This window comes from Oncorhynchus kisutch, linkage group LG4, assembly GCF_002021735.2.
Source record: "Oncorhynchus kisutch isolate 150728-3 linkage group LG4, Okis_V2, whole genome shotgun sequence".
NCBI classification, from domain to species: domain Eukaryota; kingdom Metazoa; phylum Chordata; class Actinopteri; order Salmoniformes; family Salmonidae; genus Oncorhynchus; species Oncorhynchus kisutch.
Window position 1 is genome coordinate 41,751,673 of NC_034177.2, and position 22,299 is coordinate 41,773,971.

The following is a 22,299-nucleotide window of genomic DNA, read 5'->3' on the forward strand; positions in this document are numbered from 1 at the left end:
CTGGCATATTCTTTCAAGGAGCTTTCCATTTTGATTGGGTTATTTAGACTAAAAACCTTCAGGCCTACCTATAGAGAACTAAATACATCCCTGCCCAGCCAGCAAGAGTGGCATAAAGGGTGTTTATCATCCCCAGTGGCTCTGCAGGTGTGGAGAGGATATTCTCCACTGCTGACCTGCTCTCCAGGAACCATCGCATGAGCCTGAACCCACAGACTGGCCAAACTCGTCTTTCTAAAATAAGGCATTTTTTGTTTAATTTGTATTTAATTCTATGTAAGTCACAGCCTATATGCGCAATGTATAGACTATAATGATTTAATACAACAACATGTTGTTTAAAAGATGAGTGCTTTATGTCCCTACCAGCCTATTGTGTCACACTCGCAAATGCTTCACAATGTATTTCTTTGTAAGCTATAGCCTTGAAATAATTGAAATGATATAGCCTAAATAATTCATTTTAGTCTCCCTGTCTGGCTCCTGACCTATTTAGAGTGTTTATATGCTGTTTAATATGACATGTGACCTATTTGAAATGATAAACACTTATTGCATTCACCTTTCATGTTTATTATAATACTTTTCATTCAAATCATATGGTTTGGTGTCAATACTTCAAAACCAAATGGTAGTTCCAGGTAGTGTCAAAAACAGATGGGTGTTGGTTCAATTAATGAATGGAGCGAATATGGAGCGTGTTTTTATTGCACAGAGCGGTTGGAAAGGACATGGAGCGCCAGAGCCGAGCGCAGGATTTCCGACTGCTCAACTCCGTTCTCACATACTCTGGTGTGCGCCCCATTTGTCCTGCAACCCCCGGCTTCATCTACCAGACAAAGATAGGTTTTAATCCAAAATGAATGCAGCAAAATATTGGCTGTTGTCTGGGTTTTTATCTCACAAAAGAGTGGCAGTGCACGTCAAACCGCAGGCTGTTGTGACCCCGGAGAAACAGATTGAAAATCCTCAATCTGAAAAATGCCAACCCACCCCTCCCTCTTTGCCCCCCACCCCCCAATCCAATCCAGACTCTCTGATTTATTTTTGTTCCAGCCAGGTCCGATCACTGTCTGTCTTTCACACTCATCACCACAGCTGGCCTGCAGCGTGGCATACTGGCCTGCAGCAGAGATGGACTTACAATTGAGGTGGAGTTTATATGGGACTGGGTCTCTCAGTCATCAACCCCTGCAAAATGACTGTACGCAACTCTGTAAACATGCCGAATCCCATGTTTACAGAGTTGTAGTCAATTCCATTTCAATTGTTAATTCAGGAAGTAATGCTGAGCGATTAGTGCTTTTTTTTAGGTTGGTTTAGTTTCGGTTCGATTCTGAAAGAAATATCACAGTTATCAATTTCGGTTTAGATTTATTTGCTTTTTACATTAAATGACCTCTGCATTATGTGGGTTGAATGCTGTAACAACACGGAATAAAACAATTAATCAAAGTCCCACGATGGTAGTGACTGCCCATTACTGCTTATCACTTATGAATCATAACTGATTAATTTTACTTTAATAAAATATTTCAGTTGTTCATTCCAAATCATCATCTCATCTCTATAGAGCTGCTGCCTATGCTGTCTGACAAAATCACTATTTTAGTAGTTCTTTAATGTAAATAAGGCATACCTTTATGACTGCTAAATACCAACTATCAATCAACTGCTCTATCCCTCTCAATCTTGCATTGTTCTGTCTCTTCTGTCCCTCTGTCTGCCCCACACTAACCTAGCAGGCGTAAAAGAAACACACAGACTGGAGAAGTAGGCACGCAATGGATTATGGTCATTGTACTTAAATACCACGTTTTCTGCGCTAAACAAAAATATAAAAGCAACATGTAAAGTGTTGGTCCCATGTTTCATGAGCTGGAATAAAAGATCCCATGAAGTTTCCATATCCACAAAAAGCTCATTTGTCAAAACATGTATGCACAGATTGGTTTACTGTACATCCCTGCTAGTGAGCATTTCTCCTTGCCAAGAAAATCCATCCACCTGACAGGTGTGGCATATCAACAAGCTGATTAAATAGCATTATCATTATACAGGTGCACCTTGTGCTGGGGACAATAAAAGGCCACTCCAAAATGTGCAGTTTTTTCACACAACACAATGTCACCAACGTCTCAAGTTTTGAAGGAGCAGGCAATTGGCATACTGACTGCAGGAATGTCCACCAGAGCTGTTGCCAGAGAATGTTGCAGTACGTCCAACCGGCCTTACAACCACAAACCCAGCCCAGGACCTCCACATCCGGCGTCTTCACCTGTGGGATCGTCTGAGATCAGCCACCTGGACAGCTGATGAAACTGTGGATTTGCACAACCGAAGAAACCATCTCAGGGAAGCTCATCTGCGTGCTTGTCGTCCTCAACAGGGTCTTGACCTGACTGCAGTTCGGCGTCATAACCAACTTCAGTGGGCAAATGCTCACCTTCGATGACCACTGGCACGTTGAATTCACGGATGAATCCCGGTTTCAACTGTACCGGGCAGATGGCAGACCGCGTGCATGGCATCGTGTGTGTAAGCGGTTTGCTGATGTCAAAATTGTGAACAGAGTGTCCCTATAACGACACAAGGTGAGACCCAGATGCAGACACAGGAGGCAGATGGTTCGAGTCTCTGATATTAATTTAACAATGAGGGGCCCGGCGAGAGACAGGTCGAGGACAGGCAAGAGATCCTAACCTTCCTGTAAAAGTTGCGTCATACTGCAGCACATAATTCTATGGCACCTTATTTCATTGTAAGCCATTGTTGCCACTAATGCTAGTTAGTGCTAGTTTGACCACTAGAGAGCATCTTTGAAAAGCAGTCTTCAATAGTGGCTGTACTAGAGAATTTGAAACCTTTTTTTGTAAGAACATAATATATGGGATTGATTTCCCAAAATGTATCTTAACTCATTCGATGAATATGAAACCCTCAGGGTTTTTCCAATGCTTCATTGGTCTGTTTCGATTGATGGCCCTCTGATCTGCAAACATATTCTACGGTTATATATGTGTCGACTAAAGCGATTTAATTCATGAATGCATTTGAAAGGTTTTTTTATATTGTGATAGTGAAGAGCAAAATTATTCTCAAGAGAATGAATATTACAGTTACACCAACTGGTAGGCTAATCACACATTTGTACAAAATGCTACGAGAAATGGTGAAGAATGTTCCCCCTCTACACACACATTTCTTTACTAGAATCTCAAAATGAAAATACTGTCAGATCCATAAAATGTCCTTGTACAGTAGTAGATCTAATTACCAGCACATTACTCAACACTAGTGAGACTCATGTCACCTACGGTAGGTCTACAGTATATGTAAAAATATTTAGAGGATTGGCGGATTCTAAATTAATATCTAAGGGGCATTTTTAGTTAGGGCAAAACTGGTCTGTGGGAATATCTAAGGGGCTTTTAAATAAATATAATTCAGGGTTAATAATAATAAATAATTATTTTGCTTAAACAATTATCATATATTGGAGATTATTTTGTTTTCAAATAAATTAAAGTTATTGGCTGTACTACAGAATTTAAACCTTTTTTTTGTAAGAACACAGTATATGGGATTGATATTAAGACATTTTGCTTAATTCATTTGATTAATATTATGGTGTTTCTATTCCAAGAAAAACTAAAAAACTAAACCCTCAGGGTTTCTTTTAGGAAAATATGGAGCTGTACAATGTGACCTTTATTAAACTAGACATGTCAGTTAAGAACAAATTCTTATTTACAATGAAACCTGGACTACGTTGGGCCAATTATGCGCCGCCCAATGGGCCTCCCAATCACGGCCGGTTGTGATACAGCCAACCTAACTAAGAAATACATTTGACGATAGAATTCTCCCCTTTTATACCCTCCTTCTTGGCAAGAGTCTATTGTCCTGTTAATAGCCCATAATGGCGCTGTACAATGTGACCGTTCAGGAGTAGGCTACAGTACTACAGTAAGAGAAAAATAACCCTAAAATTTCAACACCCTAATTGTAGTCTAGCCAATACCCAAAAGGAGATTCAGTGAATATAACATCTCATTACTCATCAAGACCAGTCCCCATGCTTGTCTCAGAGCAGCGCTGTCTTGACCTCTGAATGCCGTCTTTCCCCCTTCCACTTGCCTCTTCCATTCATTTTGAAAGTTATTTTCCAGTAAACATAATCAGTGCTCTAAGTCCCCATTGCGCTGGTCTGGAGCAGTGATGCAGGGTACCGTACTAAACCATAAATGAATCCCGCAGCGTACAGTAATCTCAAAACGTTTAGTTGAGCAACCACTGCAATGCACGGCCCCATGTCGCAAGCTGAAAATGTCCCAGTTCTTCCATGGTCTGCATGTCACCCATGATTGAGCATGTTTGGGATGCTCTGGATTGTCATTTATACAACAGCGTGTTCCAGTTCCTGCCAATATAAAGCAACTTCGCACAGCCATCGAAGAGGATTGGGACAATATTCCACATGCCATAATCAACAGCCTGATCAACTCTATGCAAAGGAGGTGTGTCATGCTGCATGAGGAAAATGGTGGTTTTCTGATCCACGTCTCTACCTTTTTTTTTGGGGGGGGGTGTATCTGTGACCAACAGATCCATATCATTATTCCCATTCATGTAAAATCCATAGATTAGGTCTAATCAGTGTAGGACCGTTTACATAATCTGGTTAGGATTTTAGTAGTTTCAATAATCCATCATGGCACACATACTGTGGCGACAAAACGAAGGTGATTGTGAACATAAGAGGCATACAGGAAGGCCCATACTCACATATCTGGTGAAGAAGTCATCCACCTCAGCCTGCAGTCTGACACTCTGGGTGTAGAGCCAGGAGGTAGCAGGTGAAGGCCAGCGTGTTGCTACTGGTCTCGTAACCCGACAGGAAGAACACAAACGCTTGGCCCACTATCTTATCCTCCGACATCATCCTCTTCTGGGTCTGGACCGAGCGCCTGTTGGGCGACTTGTGGCTGCCGGCGCCGGTGTGTGGGCCAGTTCATCAGCATGGTTCACCACATCAAAGTGTTCAAGAGAGACACATTCCTTGGTGCTGCGCGTGTCCAGCGTCAGCTGCAGGAAGTCTCGCCGCCGCTACACACACACACACACACACAGACGCACACACACACACGCACGCACACGCACACACACACGGGAGCACACACACACAATTGTTCTTAATTAATGTGTTGTTTATGGATGTGTTGGTTATTGATGTGTTTCACAGGTCATCATTGTAAATAAGAATTAGTTCTTAACTGACTTACCTGTCTAAATAAAGGTGAAATAAACATGAGAGCGCACACACACACACACGCGCGCATTCAAAGATCAAGAACAGAGAAGAGAAAGGAAGAGAGACAAAAAGAGTCCTTCATAAAATTCCCATCTTTTATAAAGGAGCAGAAGTTTTTACAGCTCAGTAACACACTGTACCTCCTCAACAGGCTGCTCATCTCTCTGTCTGATGATCTTCTGGATACAGTTGATGAAGAAGTTGTTCATCTCATCCCTCCTCTTGTTGGGGATGACCCGGGCAAGTGGAGCCAGGAATGGGAAAGCAACTGTAGACAGCAAGAGAAGAACCAACAAAATACCATCTGTGTCAGTCCACTTACATCAGCATCTAGGGAATGCAATACAGTATATGTTAAGTGGACATGCTCCTTGTAATATATACTGTATATTGAGTCCAAAATGGTAAATTGTGAAAAATAGTGTGTATGATTACATTAAAAACATTACACTGTTGTTTTAAAATCTTTCTCTCTTTCATTTTGATAATTGTTGCTAGTAGTACAGTTGTTTTCTAGACAGTATTTCTAAGCCTATGATGAGTTAGTTGGATTAAGGCAGGGCTCCACAGTACTCACAGAAGACGAACATGATGGGTCTGAAGAAGGAGAAAGGGAAGAACTTCCAGGCGTGGTGAACAAATTGGTCATCTGGATCCTTCTGAGAGTCCACCTGGATGCCAAAGGCCACGCTAGCTATCACGTCCATGGTGAAACAGCCAAAACACCTGAGGAGAGAGAACCAACCCAGTCAACACAATACGGTATGTGGAGGATATTATATAGATCTTATACAATGATAATACATGATAAACATCTGGTTTCACCACTGGTTGTACACGTTTGAATTGGATTTCCCAATGTGTTTGTTTGGAAAAATACACGATAACAATTGTATAGCCTAATGAATGAACGATCCTTATAATGAACCCCATGAGAGGGAAGGTTACTGTAGTTACAATACCTGTGAATGTCAAAGCTCTCTGCAGACTGGACATGTCCAAGCAGGTTGGTGAGCAGGGTGTCCGTGGTCATGTTGATCAGAGGACCCATCTGCACTGAGACAGAAACATGACCATCTACGTTCTATCCTCATCTAACATAACATTAACTTAAGACCTAGGGACCATGTGAAGATGTTTGGACATCTTAGAGTAACGACTAAGGTCTTGGGTTGACAGTCATTTGGACCCCGGGTCAAGTCTCTGTCGGGGGCTACCCCCCCCAAAAAAAAATTCGCTGCAAAATATCATATGAATATAGATACAACAAATGATCCCCTTTTCATATTTTCTTGCGCAAAAAAAATAACTTTAAACCCAGACTCATCTGACAAATGTGCGAGATGGAATCAGGGGTGATGTTGGTCCCACGTGCGTGAATCAGTCCTGGTCATAAGTACAGTACAGGAGTAGACACTGCTGCCTTGTGTGTGGTGCCCACTCCTCTCCTCCTCACCTCCAGCCCCTCTCAGAAAAGTCTATGTGTTTGTGTGTGTGTGAGGACACCCTGAGGCAAAGAGAGGACCTGAATCAATTAAAATCCCATTAAAGTCATTGCCATTACAGAGGTCATTACCAAGGGGAAAAGAACCCTGATGATGATGGATCAAACAGATATCTAATTAATTCATTTATTCATTAAGGGAAGAGCTCTTCTGAGCATGGTGATTGCTGTGTTACAATGCGGGACTGAGAGAGGCAGATCTCAAGAATACTCTCGACCAAAACTTCTCCAGGGCAGACAGAGTTATACTGCAGTAGCAACATGTCTCAAATGTAGAAATATCAAAAACAACAAATCCTCAGGTCAACTCCCTAGTCTCTTCTTATCAAAGAAAACGAGGACACTAACACATATTGGAAAACAGAGAGGAAGGACAGCTATGTCCAGTGGCATGGAATATTTGCTGAAGGAACATGAGAAAAAATGCTGAAACACCCTCTGAACCTCAGGTCTCACTGCTGAGTGTCAGGGTTCCAGAATATTCTGGACTGTGCCGTGTCCCTCTCTCTCTTCATATCTTGCTCGCTTTCACCTTTCCCTTCTCTACAGCCAGTACAGCAGAGAGAGAGAGAGAGAGAGAGAGAGAGAGAGAGAGAGAGAGAGAGGCTCTACGCTAGGTCGGTCTCTCTGCTCCGTCTCCCTACACTGGACCTGTGATCAGGGAGCAGCAGCCATTAGCACTATCTTTCTATCCCCCTCAGACAGCACACGCACACAGTCCTCAGAGGAACGGCCAAACAGGGCCGGAGGAATCCGAGGAGCCACTAAGCTCTGACGGAAGATTTGAGGATGAGGAGGAGCAGGAGTGAGGGCACAGAGAGAGAGAGAGAGAGAGAGAGAGAGACGGAGAAATCTAGACAACGTTTACACATCTCCCCTATCTACCCTCGCCATCTCCTCATCTCCTCCCCAGCGATCAATACACACTGGGATCAAATGGGAAATGAGATCCTTACACGAGAGGAGATGCTAATGGATAAACATGCTGTAGCATTATGGGTACAATGAGCTGTGAAGCTGTTACACGACCGAAGCTGTTACACGACTGTGACATGCAGGGCTACTGTCATTGGCATCAACGTGATAATACTGAGCATAGTCTACACTGTAAGTTAATATAACGTTACAATAAACGCAGACGACACCATTCTATATACTTTCGGCCCGTCATTGGACACTGTGCTATCTAACCTCCAAACAAGCTTCAATGCCATACAACACTCCTTCCGTGGCCTCCAACTGCTCTTAAACGCTAGTAAAACCAAATGCATGCTTTTCAACCGTTCGCTGCCTGCACCCGCACGCCTGACTAGCATCACCACCCTGGATGGTTCCGACCTAGAATATGTGGACATCTATAAGTACCTAGGTGTCTGGCTAGACTGCAAACTCTCCTTCCAGACTCATATCAAACATCTCCAATCGAAAATCAAATCAAGAGTCGGCTTTCTATTCCGCAACAAAGCCTCCTTCACTCACGCCGCCAAGCTTACCCTAGTAAAACTGACTATCCTACCGATCCTCGACTTCGGCGATGTCATCTACAAAATGGCTTCCAACACTCTACTCAGCAAACTGGATGCAGTCTATCACAGTGCCATCCGTTTTGTCACTAAAGCACCTTATACCACCCACCACTGCGACTTGTATGCTCTAGTCGGCTGGCCCTCGCTACATATTCGTCGCCAGACCCACTGGCTCCAGGTCATCTACAAGTCCATGCTAGGTAAAGCTCCGCCTTATCTCAGTTCACTGGTCACGATGGCAACACCCATCCGTAGCACGCGCTCCAGCAGGTGTATCTCACTGATCATCCCTAAAGCCAACACCTCATTTGGCCGCCTTTCGTTCCAGTACTCTGCTGCCTGTGACTGGAACGAATTGCAAAAATCGCTGAAGTTGGAGACTTTTATCTCCCTCACCAACTTCAAACATCAGCTATCTGAGCAGCTAACCGATCGCTGCAGCTGTACATAGTCTATTGGTAAATAGCCCACCCATTTTCACCTACCTCATCCCCATACTGTTTTTATTTATTTACTTTTCTGCTCTTTTGCACACCAATATCTCTACCTGTACATGACCATCTGATCATTTATCACTCCAGTGTTAATCTGCAAAATTGTAATTATTCGCCTACCTCCTCATGCCTTTTGCACACATTGTATATAGACTCCCCCTTTGTTTTCTACTGTGTTATTGACTTGTTAATTGTTTACTCCATGTGTAACTCTGTGTTGTCTGCTCACACTGCTATGCTTTATCTTGGCCAGGTCGCAGTTGCAAATGAGAACTTGTTCTCAACTAGCCTACCTGGTTAAATAAAGGTGAAAAAAAAAAAAAAAACTACAATTCACAAGGATTAGGATAAGGCTGAGGTTGGATGCTAACCCTAGTCACAGGATAAGGTTGTGACTGCTAATAAGACCAGTCTAATGATTAGGCTTTAGAGGGGGCTAAGACTAGTATAAGCTTATATAAGCTTCCATGTAAAAAATAAAGTAAAATTGACCAGTCTATGATGATAAGGCTAGAGACTGGGGCTAACACTAGTCTAAGTCTATGGTTGTGACTAGCCACAGCCCTTGTCACAAATTTAGACTTAGACTAGTGTTAGCCCCAGCCTTATCATCATAGACTGGCTGGGGAATGGGAATGGGGCTAAGACTGGGGCTTATTAAGTACACCCATCTAGTACCATGTAGGAACCTTTGTCTCCAAAACAGCCTGAATTCTTCGGGGCGTGGAAATGTTGCTCGAACGTTGCCACTTCTTCTTGTTTTTAGCTGATAGGAGTGGAACCCAGTGTGGTCGTCTGCTGCAATAGCCCATCTGTGACAAGGACCGATGAGTTGTGCATTCCGAGATGCCGTTCTGCACACCATTGTTGTACTGCGGCATTATTTGTCTGTTTGTGACCTGCCTGTTAGCTTGCACGATTCTTGCCCTTCTCCTTTGACCTCTCATCAATGAGCTGTTTTCGCCCCTAACACTGCCGCTGACTGGATGTTTTTGATTTGTCGCACCATTCTCAATAAACCTTAGACACTGTCGTGTGTGAAAAGCCTAGGAAGCCGGACGTTTCTGAGATACCGGAACCGGTGCACCTGGCACCGACGATCACACCATGCTCTAAGTCGCTTAGGTCACTCGTTTTGCCCATTCTAACGTTCAATCACACAGTAACTGAATGCCTCGATGCCTGTCTGCCTGCATCATATAGCAAGCCACGGCCACGTGACTCAACCATTTTCATCAACAGCATACCTAATAAACCTGCCACTGAGTGTATATGCCAACATAAGATGAGGCCTAAGGCTGGTCAGTCTGAGGAGAGGGTACTGGGGTCTGGAGCTGAGAGAGGGAGGACAGATGAAGAAGCACGAGCAGCCTGATAGGTTATGACAGGAGCAGTATCCTCCCCCTCTACAGGGGCAGGGTGGCTCAAATGAAAATCTATATCCCAAGGCTCTGCCAGCTGAGAGGATACGCAGGGGCTACTGGTCAGTCAAACATAGCCAGACTACAGCGTGCGGAAACACACACACACACACACGCACAGACACACATGAACAAACAGACACAGACACAGACACACACACACACTAACAAACAGACACAGACACATGCACACAAGAAAAAAGGAGAGAGAGAGACGGATAGATAGACAGACAGACCCAACAGCTTCCTCTTATCACAGAGCGAGCCTCAACAGTGTATCCTGCCACAGCATATCTGTCCCTCTCCAGACAGAAGCAGATAGATATTGATCCACACCACCACTTTCTCTCAGTGTGCTTTCCCTCTCTCTCCATCTGTTCTGTCCACTCAGCAAACAGACTGGAGCGCTATGATTGTAAACAGCAGTAAACTAAAACAGACATCGCTAAAAACATATCTGGGTAATGTGACTGAATTCGGAGCGCCAGTTGTCCGAGCGTTTGTTTGGTGCCGATCGTAAAGTCGGTGGTTTATGGTTTATGCTCTCGTAAATGATTCATATTCCCGCCAGTCTCACTCTCCCATGGTAAATTCTGGAGCAGGACTGTGTGTATGTGCGTGCATGCGTGTGTGTGTGTGGGGGGGGGGGGGGCAATAATTAGCATGTCTCCTCTCCACTCATTAACTGGACATGTGTTTGTGTGTATGAGGGAATTACGTACGTTGCGAACACAACCCTGCTCAGAACACAGCGCTATTACTACACTATACACACCCAACCTTGCTTCATAACATCAGAGTCAGACAAACATGTTGACTGATTGAGAATTGTGTGATTCCGAAATACAAACGCAGAAAGCTATAACTAGTCATTAGCTCTTCCTGACTGCATCTCCATGATGTTCTTAACTGAGTTCCCAGCCTGTTTCTTTTATGAATTATTTGGACAGAATATGAATCACACACACTCAAGAGAAAATGAGAGAAAGTCCACGTGTACACAAACACACTGAGTGTCAGTCACACAGAGCACACGCCCGAATTGAGGGACTGATTGCGAGTAACAAATAAAATCCAAACGGTCAGTTACAGCAGGAATTACTCAGCGTTTACGAAAGCTACCTGCGTGGGACAATGTGTAAACACAAAACCAGTCATAACTGACTTTCAGCCTGAAACACTTTATCCTTAGTGGTTATCCACTAACAGTTTGTTTTCAGGCGAGTGTACCCAGCTGTATCTGGAGCGTGAAAGATGAGTGTGTGTGGTTTCCTTAGTGGCCTGCCGCTGGTGGTTGCCATGGAAACATACCATCACAGCCCTAATCACAATTAACGGTCCAGCTAAATGACCACCCACCTCTACCCTACTATACATGATAATTACATGCCTACTGTTCCACTTCTAGTGTGTTTATTTTACATTATGCCTTGGCCTTATTTGTCATCCAGTGTGATCCTGCACTCGGTCAGTTACAGGCACACAATGTACCAATGACCTTTATGCACATACAGCACAGGAGGTGCTTTCTCTTTCTTTTATATTGATAGTTCTGAGAAACTGTGTGATGTACGCACGCACACACACGCACACACACGCACACACACGCACACACGCACACACACGCTACTTGGAGAATAAAGGGTCTTTGGTTTGGTTGGTCTTTGCAATACTTTGAGAGCAGTTGGATCATTTCAATAGTAGCTCCTGATGTCTGTTCATGGCTGCTGCCTCTGGTGTCGCAGGCAGGAAGGCAGGCAGGCAGGCAGGCTGGCTGGCTGGCTGGCTCACCAATCTCTCTCAATCAGTGTAGAGGGGACTGAACAATCACATAAAACATGCTGTTCCAACAGGCCCCGGTAATTATGTTCCACACTATAAGGTAGAAGAACCACTGTTTGTTCTAATGACACTATCATAATGTCAGACCATACACAGAAGTCAGCGAGAGAGAGGGGGAGAGGCACAGAGGGGGGAGATGGGGAGAGGGGGAGGGATGGAGAGAGGGAAAGAGGGAGAGGGAAAGTGAAAGTGATACCCAGACCACATTGGTTTATCAGACGTTAATTAGATGTAATGCTTGAAAGCCTTCAATGGAGACGAGCTATCATTTTCTTACTAAATTGCGGGCGTCAATCTCCCGTGCTATTCCTTAAGTCCCCTGATTCTCTTGAACATTTGTACACCAACAACGTATTTTCAATCGTTGGGCTGGGCAGGCTCTAAATGGAGACAACTTCTATTAAGATAATGATTCTGGTTAATCCACAAAAATGAAAAGATGAGATAAGATAGCTTGCGACTGAAGGCCTGATGCAGTAGAAATCTGCATGGCTGTATAGATGTTTATGAATATGTATGGTTCCATGTAGATAGAACAGAGTGGGGAGTGATTGTGTGTATGTATAGAGGTAGTAATATGTGGTGTATGGGTTCCATGTAGATAGAACAGAGTGGGGAGTGATTGTGTGTATGTATAGAGGTAGTAATATGTGGTGTATGGATTCCATGTAGATAGAACAGAGTGGGGAGTGATTGTGTGTATGTATAGAGGTAGTAATATGTGGTGTATGGTTCCATGTAGATAGAACAGAGTGGGGAGTGATTGTGTGTATGTATAGAGGTAGTAATATGTGGTGTATGGGTTCCATGTAAATATAACAGAGGGGGAGGGAAAAGGGGATACCTAATCAGTTGTCCAACTGAATGCATTCAACTGAAATGTGTCTTCCCGTATTTAACCCAACCCCTCTGAATCAGAGAGGTGCAGGGGGCTGCCTTAATCGACATCCACAGCACCCAGGGAACAGTGGGTTAACTGCCTTGCTCAGGGGTAGATTGACAGATTTTTGGCATGTCGATCCAGCAACCTTCTGGTTACTTGCCCAACGCGCTAACCACTAGGCTACCTGCAGCTCGTGATTGTGTGTATATATAGAGGTAGTAATACATGTGCCTGTATAATTTACATAGTAAATGTGTATTGGTTCCATGCAAACAGCAGATTGAAGAGGGGGAGAGGAACTGGGTGAAGATGGTGTGAGAGGAGAGGGGTGAAGATGGTGTGAGAGGAGAGGGGTGAAGAAAGAAGGAGAGGAGAGGGGTGAAGAAAGAAGGAGAGGAGAGGGGTGAAGATGGTGTGAGAGGAGAGGGGTGAAGAAGAAGGAGAGGAGAGGGGTGAAGATGGTGTGAGAGGAGAGGGGTGAAGAAAGAAGGAGAGGAGAGGGGTGAAGATGGTGTGAGAGGAGAGGGGTGCAGAGAGAAGGAGAGGAGAGGGTTGAAGAGAGAAGGAGAGAAGAGGGGGAAGAAAGAAGGAGAGGAGAGGGGTGAAGAGAGAAGGAGAGGAGAGGGGTGAAGAGAGAAGGAGAGGAGAGGGTTGAAGAGAGAAGGAGAGGAGAGGGGTGAAGAACGAAGGAGATGAGAGGGGTGAAGAAAGAAGGAGAGGAGAGGGGTGAAGAGAGAAGGAGAGGAGAGGAGAGGGGTGAAGAAAGAAGGAGAGGAGAGGGGTGAAGAGAGAAGGAGAGGAGAGGGGTGAAGAAAGAAGGAGAGGAGAGGGTTGAAGAGAGAAGGAGAGGAGAGGGGTGAAGAGAGAAGGAGAGGAGAGGAGAGGGGTGAAGAAAGAAGGAGAGGAGAGTGGTGAAAAGAAGAAGAGAGGAGAATGGTGAAGAGAGGAGGAGAGGAGAGGGGTGAAGAGAGAAGGAGAGGAGAGTGGTGTAAAGAAGAAGAGGGGAGAGGGGTGAAGAGAGGAGGAGAGGATAGGGGTAAAGAAAGAAAGAAGGAGAGGAGAGAGGTGAAGAAAGAAGGAGCGGAGAGTGGTGAAAAGAAGAAGAGGGGAGAGGGGTGAAGAGAGGAGGAGAGGAGAGGGGTGAAGAAAGAAGGAGAGGAGAGTGGTGAAGAGAGAAGGAGAGGAGAGGGGTGAAGAGAGAAGGAGAGGAGAGGGGTGAAGAGAGAAGGAGAGGAGAGGGGTGAAGAAAGAAGGAGAGGAGAGGGGTGAAGAAAGAAGGAGGAAAGGGGGGAAGAAATAAGGAGAGGAGAGGGGTGAAGAGAGAAGGAGAGGAGAGGGGTGAAGAAAGGGGTCATCTTGTCTTGCCTCTTTCATCTTGGTTGCGCTGAAGGAGGGGGTGAGGATGCTGCGTACTCTCTTCCAGTGCTCGTTCCTCAGCATCAGCAGACAGTCACTCATGGGCTTAGTGGCAGCCCGGATCGTCTACAGAGTGAAATGGAGGGAGAATCTGAAGCACACAAGAATATACAGTTGAAGTCGGAAGTTTGCATACACTTCGGTTGGAGTCATTAAAACTTGTTTTTCAACCATTGTTGAATTGTATTGTATTGTTAACAAACAATGGTTTTGGCAAGTCGGTTAGGACATCATTTTTCCAACAATTGTTTACACAATTCCAGTGGGTCAGAAGTTTACATACACTAAGTTGACTGTGCCTTTAAACAGCTTAGAAAATTCCAGAAAATTATGTCATAGATGCTTCTGATAGGCTGATTTACATCATTTGAGTCAATTGGAGGGGTAACTGTGGATGTATTTTAAGGCCTACCTTGAAACTCAGTGCCTCTTTGCTTGACATCATGGGATTTTTTAAAAAATCAGCCAAGACTTCAGAAAAGACCTGGTTCAAGACCTGGTTCATCCTTGGGAGCAATTTCCAAATGCCTGAAGGTACCACGTTCATCTGTACAAACAATAGTACGCAAGTATAAACACCATGAGACCACGCAGCCATCCTACCGCTCAGGAAGGAGACGCATTCTGTCTCCTAGAGATGAATGTACGTTGATGCGAAAAGTGCAAATCAATCCCAGAACAACAGCAAAGGACCAGATGCTGGAGGAAACAGGTACAAACGTATCTATATCCACAGCAAAACATGTCCTATAGCGACATAACCTGAAAGGCCGCTCAGCAAGGAAGAAACCACTGCTCCAAAACCACCATAAAAAAAGCCAGACTACAGTTTGCAACTGCACATGGGGACAAATATCATACTTTTTGGATAAACGTCCACTGGTCTGATGAAACAAAAATAGAACTGTTTGGCCATAATGACCATCGTTATGTTTGGAGGAAAAAGGGGGAGGCTTGCAAGCCGTAGGAACACCATCCCAACCGTGAAGCACAGGGGTGGCAGCATCATGTTGTGGTGGTGTTTTGCTGCAGGAGGGACTGGTGCACTTCACAAGATAGATGGAATCATGAGGATGGGAAATGATGTGGATATATTGAAGCAACATCTCAAGACATCAGCCAGGAAGTTAAAGCTTGTTCACAAATGGGTCTTCCAAATGGACAATGACCCCAAGCATACTTCCAAAGTTGTTGAAAAGGACAACAAAGTCAAGGTATTGGAGTGGACATCACAAAGCCCTGATCTCAATCCTACAGAAAATTTGTGGGCAGAACTGAAAAGGCGTGTGCGAGCAAGGATGCCTACAAACCCGACTCAGTTACACCAGCTCTGTCAGGAGGAATGGGCCAAAATTCACCCAACTTATTATGGGAAGCTTGTGGAAGGCTACCCATAAAGTTTGACCCAAATTAAACAATTTAAAGGCAATGCTACCAAATACTAATTGAGTGTATGTAAACTTCTGACCCACTGGGAATGTGATGAAAGAAATAAAAGCTGAAATGAATAATTCTCTCTGCTATTATGCTGACATTTCACATTCTTAAAATCAAGTGGTGATCCTAGCTGACCTAAAACAGGGAATTTTTACTAGGATTAAATGTCAGGAATTGTGAAAAACTGATATTAAATGTATTTGGCTAAGGTGTATGTAAACTTCCGACTTCAACTGTACATGTACTGTACATACTACAGCATACAGATCATGCACATGTACAGTACCAGTCAAAAGTTTGGACACACCTACTCATTCAAGGGTTTGTCTTTATTTGTACTATTTTCTACATTGGAGAATAATAGTGAAGACATTGAAACTATAAAATAACACATATGGAATCATGTAGTAACCAAAAAAATGTTGAACAAATCAAAATATATTTGAGATTCTTCAAAGTAGCCACCCTTTGCCTTGATGACAGCTTTGCACACTCTTGGCATTCTCTCAACCAGCATCACCTCCAACACGTCAAATAATCATGTCAAATGTCAAATAATCTCAGGAGGAGATGGAGGAATCAGCAAGCCTAGCCCTCTTTTGTGTTCCTGTCCAGTCGTATGTGGGCAATGGTCATCACTAAGTCCTCAGATCCTATGGTCCTCTGTGTTGAATCTAACACAGGAAGAATACTTGGAGGCAGAACCACAGTGAAATACAGGGCATTGTGGCTGAAACTCCAAGACATCACTGATCTTTTACTGTTACCGCTGTTCATAAATGCTAAAAAGGTGATCATAAAGTGATCATAAAGTGATCATAAATGTTCATGAAGCATTGGGTGGCATATGTAGGTGCTCTCTGGCTGACAATACTGTACGTTTCATGTGGTATTGTGATGTGTTTACTGGTGTAAACAGTATCCATCATTTTCATTTATTAGCATTTTCCATTGACGGTATAACATTCCAGACACAATGTAATAAAATATATTTTTTATTAATCTGTGTGTTTTGGCAATGTTCTGTCTGTAATCATTTATTAGTGCTCTAACACAATAAAATATTTGGAAAGGACAAGTGTTGTTCGGCAGTTTAGAGTGTTTATGCCATATATATTTGGCTTTGTATAGCCACATATTTGCGGCCACAGGATTACAGTGACTTGTGTTTGTTTCTCTGCCTCCATGGAGACTTTCTTTATGGGTCTGCTCCTGCTGCTGGTTGCAGATGGTGTATAAAGGCTCTGAACCACACACACACACACACACACACACACACACACACACACACACACACACACACACACACACACACACACACACACACACACACACACACACACACACACACATACCAACAGCGCACTAGCCATACACCACTCAGAAACACAGCGTGTGCCACATCTCCATATTACATCCACATCTCAGCACGATATCCACATCTACTGCTAGAGTGGTTGTTAAGTGAACAATGAGTCAGGAGCGTGGTCATACAGCAAGCGGGCAAGTAAACACCATCTGAGTCAAAGTCACTAAATCAAACAGGTAAAAATGTCATTAAGCTCCTGTCTCCCCCCTGGATCTGAGGGCTGTATGTGTACTGCATACATACAGTACCACAAGATTTATGGGTCATTGGTGCACAACATTTCTGGTGGATTGGTGTTCAAATCAGACCCGAGTTCCAATACATGTGTATTTGATTATTTGTTTTTTCAAGACTTATTTTCTGTGTATTTGAGTATTTGTTTTTTCAAGACTTACTTTCTGTGTATTTGAGTATTTTCAAATAATTATGCCCGGATGCTGATTGGTTGATAGCAGGGAGTTATTCACAACAATCTCCCTGGGTAATGCCTGTTAACAGTTCCATTTGGATTATGAATGTGCTGTCCCACAGCCCAGCTAGGCAATTCATAAACTTAATCTCCACTGGAAAATAGTGTCTAGACATTATTTCTCCATGATTGTAGCCTAGCATTTGGTTTGCAACATTGGGGTTTATCTAAACCTTGCTGCCCGTACCTGTGTAACAATGTTGCAATCTCCACCTTCCCATATAGAGAATGAACACATTGGGGGGAGATTGACAGCTTCTCTGAGCCAGGCAAATTAATTTATTAGGATCATTATTATGGATATATGCAAATAAATGGCAATAAAAACAAAGTTAAAACAAACAAAAATGCACCTAGTTTTCTGTCATTTCAGCTGCTTGCTGTGATCGTTTGTTAGTGTTAGTTGGCTAGCTAGCAGAGCAGAAGTAGAAAGTGTTGCACTGCAACCTTTCTGCTTAGAACGGACGACCACCCTGCTTTGCTAACAACCATGCCAATCGAATCCAATTTGGCTAGCAGCTTCAGAATCTCAGAACTAACAACTGGCTTTTGGTGGAAGGATGAAATCAAATTAATTTACTCATAAAAATAAAGTTTTAATAAAAATAATGTAATGAAACAGCAGGGAGCCAGTCTCGAACCCTCGACCTTCTAGCCCAAGGTCCGGCGCGCTATCGACTGTGCTGTAAAAGCATGCTCGCTCCGCGCTTATAAACCCAGGGTCGTTACAATATGTGGTTCATCTTTTTTATTTAGTTTGCAACCGTTTTATAAAAGCAAGAAGGCCCTCAAACCCGGGAATTATCCTGAGGGCTGTTTCGCCGGCCCTTTGCTTCGCGTCGGGCCTAAGAACAGCCATTAGTCAGGAGTTATTCACACGATAATCCTCGGGTTCCTATTCCTTTTTACTTAAATACTCAAGCACTTGTCTTTTCAAAAAAATTATATCTAATGTCTTGAAAGTAATTAAAATACCCTAAATAGTATTTGAACCCAGGTCTGGTTAAACTCACTCTATATACTGTATTAGGCAGAATTTATCCATTGATAATTCAAAATACAATTGATAGTGCCTTGGTAGCATCCTAGGCAGAGAGCTCCTGCAAATGTGTACATATTGTTACAAAAACAAATGTTTTCATTGTTTTTGGACCTAAAATGGTTGTTTTTGATAACAATTAGTCTTTATTGCAAATTTCTGGTGTTTTGAGCCACGGATTTGCAGATTGACTGACAGGTGAACTATTTTTAGGTTGGGTAGGTATCTAGTTAGCTGGCTAATGTTTTTGTTTTTGAAAATGCATCTGGACACAGTACCAGCTTTTTTATTTCACCAGGCTGCCAGTTCCTGATCTTTTGAGAACATCATGTGAGGAGTCACTTGAAGAGTGTTAGGAATGGGAGATGGAGGAATACGGCGCTCACGCAGAGGGCCCGTAGTGAGGACGACTGGCTACTATTCTGAACTTTGTGTGGTGAGCTTTCTGGCACCCAGAGCTGCCGAGGCATCACCTAAGTGGGTGCTTCACAGAGTGGAAGAGTAGACCTGTGGCTATATGACTCAGGCTGGTTCCCAGCCTTGCCCTCTACAAGATCATCAGCAGACTCCATCACCATCATTTACCATCCTGTGACCAGCTACCTCCGCTCAAGCGGCAAGTAGCCTAGTGGTTAGAGTGTTAGACTAGTAACCAAAAGATTGCAAGATCGAATGCCTGAGCCGACAAGGTTAAAAATCTGTCGTTCTGCCTCTGAACAAGGCAGTTAACCCACTATTCCCAGGCTGTCATAGAAAATAACAATATGTTCTTAACTGACTTGCCTAGTTAAATAGAGGAAGAAAACAACTCCATGAACCAACCCTCTCCATCTGCAGAGGATGCAGAATTCAAAGACCTGGCCTCTATTGGTTGACCTGACCTGTCATGATATATTGCTTGTTTGTCTTCTATTATGAAAAGCACTATAGAAGTTTCATAAATTATTATTATTTGAATCACAATCAAATATAGCAATTTAGACCATAGAAATCTTCTTAGCCACCCTGTTCCATTGCCATGGCAATTATGAATCATAAAAATACACATGACCACATCACACAATCAATTAGGTAGAACGTTGGAATTAGAATGTTTGGTTGATAAGAGCCAGTGTTTATTTAAACCCATTGCCATGGTGATTCTAAATCATACAAAAACATTGCCTTTTGAATATGATGATATCTCAATTGAATGCAGCCTGTTTTCAATGTAGAATGCTTGGTTGGAACTCAGTTTCGGTGGAAACAAACCCAAGACAAGGTGTGCGACTTGTGCTCTGCTATCTGAGATTATCCATTTGTCAACAATGGGTGTGTTTTTAAAGACGAGAGTGCTCTGAAATCGGAGTAGCCAGAGTGAATTTACGAATGCACCCAATAGCTGTCTACACGAAGCAAATTGACCAGTATGTACCTAGGAGGGAACAGGGACACCAGTACCATTTCCCTCTTTTTAAAGATATCATTTAACTGTACTGTATTGTATGAATAGTATTTTTGTTGTCTTTCCAATATATAACTCTTTATTTTTTATTTTTTACTTTGAGTGTAAAGTCCTTGTCTATAACTCTTCCGTACTTTGTCATGTATTTGTATGTTTTTATGTGGAAGAGTACCCAGGAAGAGTAGCGGCTGCATGTGCAGTAGCTAATGAATATGATAATAAACCAAACTAAACTGGAGGTCTCACCCCCACCTCAACCCCCCTGAGCCCACTCTCTCAGGGCTCTGCCAAAGGCAATGGAGGCACAATGGAGGCACTACTCACACAGTAAGTGTGACTTTATAATTCTCAGTTAGCTACATGTGAATTGTATTAATATAGCTAGCCAGCTAGATTTACATGTAAAAAACAAAAACAAAAACAACATTTGTGTTGTTATGAAAGGCTACGCTAGCCGTGAATTCTTGGTGGGTAAAGATTGCTAGCTAGGTACCCGTTTTTTGTCAGTTAGCCTGCGGTCTACACACACTACAGTGGATATTCTAGACAATTAAACATGTCAAAATTAACACTGTATGTATTTATTAGCATATCAAGCTCAACTTTTTATAGACAGGCAACATATGAGATGTGAGTGGGCAACTTTCCATTCCGAAGGAGTTCATTTTCTCTCACATCAGCTCAAAACCAGCTGGCATTGTATTCAACCAAAGAGTCTCCCGTTTCTATAAAGAATGGTACACCTCTGATTGTAAATCCACACTAAGCCAGATCGAGTCCTTTTTAAAAGAATTAAGAACGGCTCTTCTCTCAACTGAGGAAGCTGGCTTGATGGGAGCCCACATCTCTCTCCATGAACTCAAAAGGGCACTGGATAACATAAATAAAGGCAAATCACCTGGTTGTAATGGTATTCCTCCTGACGTCTATTTACAATTTTGGAACATATTAGGTCCACTGTTACTTGAAATTATTAACACAGCCGTTCACAAAGGTACATTTGGGAGGAAGGGGTGTAAATACAGCACTAATTTCGCTTTTGTGAAAAAAAGGTAAGGACGCCACCCAGTGCTCTCACTATCGCCCCCTATCTTTGATAAACACAGATATAAAAAAATAACATCTACAAAACATACTTACCCAAATTGGTACATCCGGACCAAAACGGGTTTGTTAAAAAACGATTATCCAGAGATAACCTCCGTCGTCTATTACATATTTTAAATGCTTCATCAGAAACCAAAGCTCCTTGGGTAGTTCTATCTCCCGACGCAGAAAAAACTAGGGAATATGGTGCCATTTGGGACACAGCCAGAGCCAACATGGCGGGTGGATGATGAAAGCAACTGGGACCAACTGACCTCCTGTTTGATACTAGTAACTCTATCATTAGATGTGAACCTGGCACCCTCGGACGCCATTGGTCAGTTCTGCTTTCAGACACAAACACTTCTACTGTATGTCTAGAGCCTCAAAGGCAAAGGCTATTGGCTGAAAAAAATCACTAAGCCTGAACTTGTTCAGGGACATGTCCTCTTTCTTCCTGCAATGCAGTCAGAAAAAGTGCACTAAGATTATCCTGCTTTAGATTGAAAACATATGACAATGGGTTCACAGTAGAATGACAATGGTGACTACATACACATCCTCGCTGCAGAGGTTTGAATGAATTTACAGAATTGAAGATGACCTGGCCTCCACAATCACCCGGGAGGGCTTGATGAGATTTAGGGACCTGTGGTAGGCAAGAGTACAGGTTTCATAGCCCAACTAGAGGTTACGATCAGATAGCTTGTCAAAAACTGCTATAAAACTAAGCAGTTCAGAATAGATCATCTAATTTTGACTCACTACATCAAATGAGCAGAAAAAGTACATACCAGAAAAATGTCACTTTGGCATACACGTAACGTAGAGTACCAGTTAAAAGTTTGGTAAAAGACCAAGTCCATATTATGGCAAGAACAGCTCGAATAAGTAAAGAGAAACGACAGCCCATCATTACTTTTAGACATGAAGGTCAGTCAACCCAGAAAATGTCAAGAAGTTTCTTCAAGCAAGCGCAGTCACAAAAACCATCAAGCGCTATGATGAAACTGTCTCTCATGAGGACCGTCACAGGAAAGGAAGACCCAGAGTTA

At 43.1% G+C, this 22,299-nt stretch overlaps 1 long non-coding RNA gene and 1 pseudogene across 2 annotated transcripts in view; both read right to left on the bottom strand.

The window, feature by feature from the left end:
- Window positions 1-8,038, bottom strand: part of LOC109889542 (thromboxane-A synthase-like) — a 41,865-nt pseudogene extending 33,827 nt beyond the window's left edge.
- Window positions 8,039-14,237: 6,199 nt separating this feature from the next.
- The window catches only part of LOC116352885 (uncharacterized), a 47,871-nt gene continuing 39,809 nt past the window's right edge, over window positions 14,238-22,299 (bottom strand). For both annotated transcript variants that reach the window (XR_004209725.1, XR_004209724.1), the window contains exon 6: window positions 14,238-14,491. This is a non-coding gene — a long non-coding RNA (uncharacterized LOC116352885). The remainder of the gene's footprint in view (window positions 14,492-22,299) is intronic.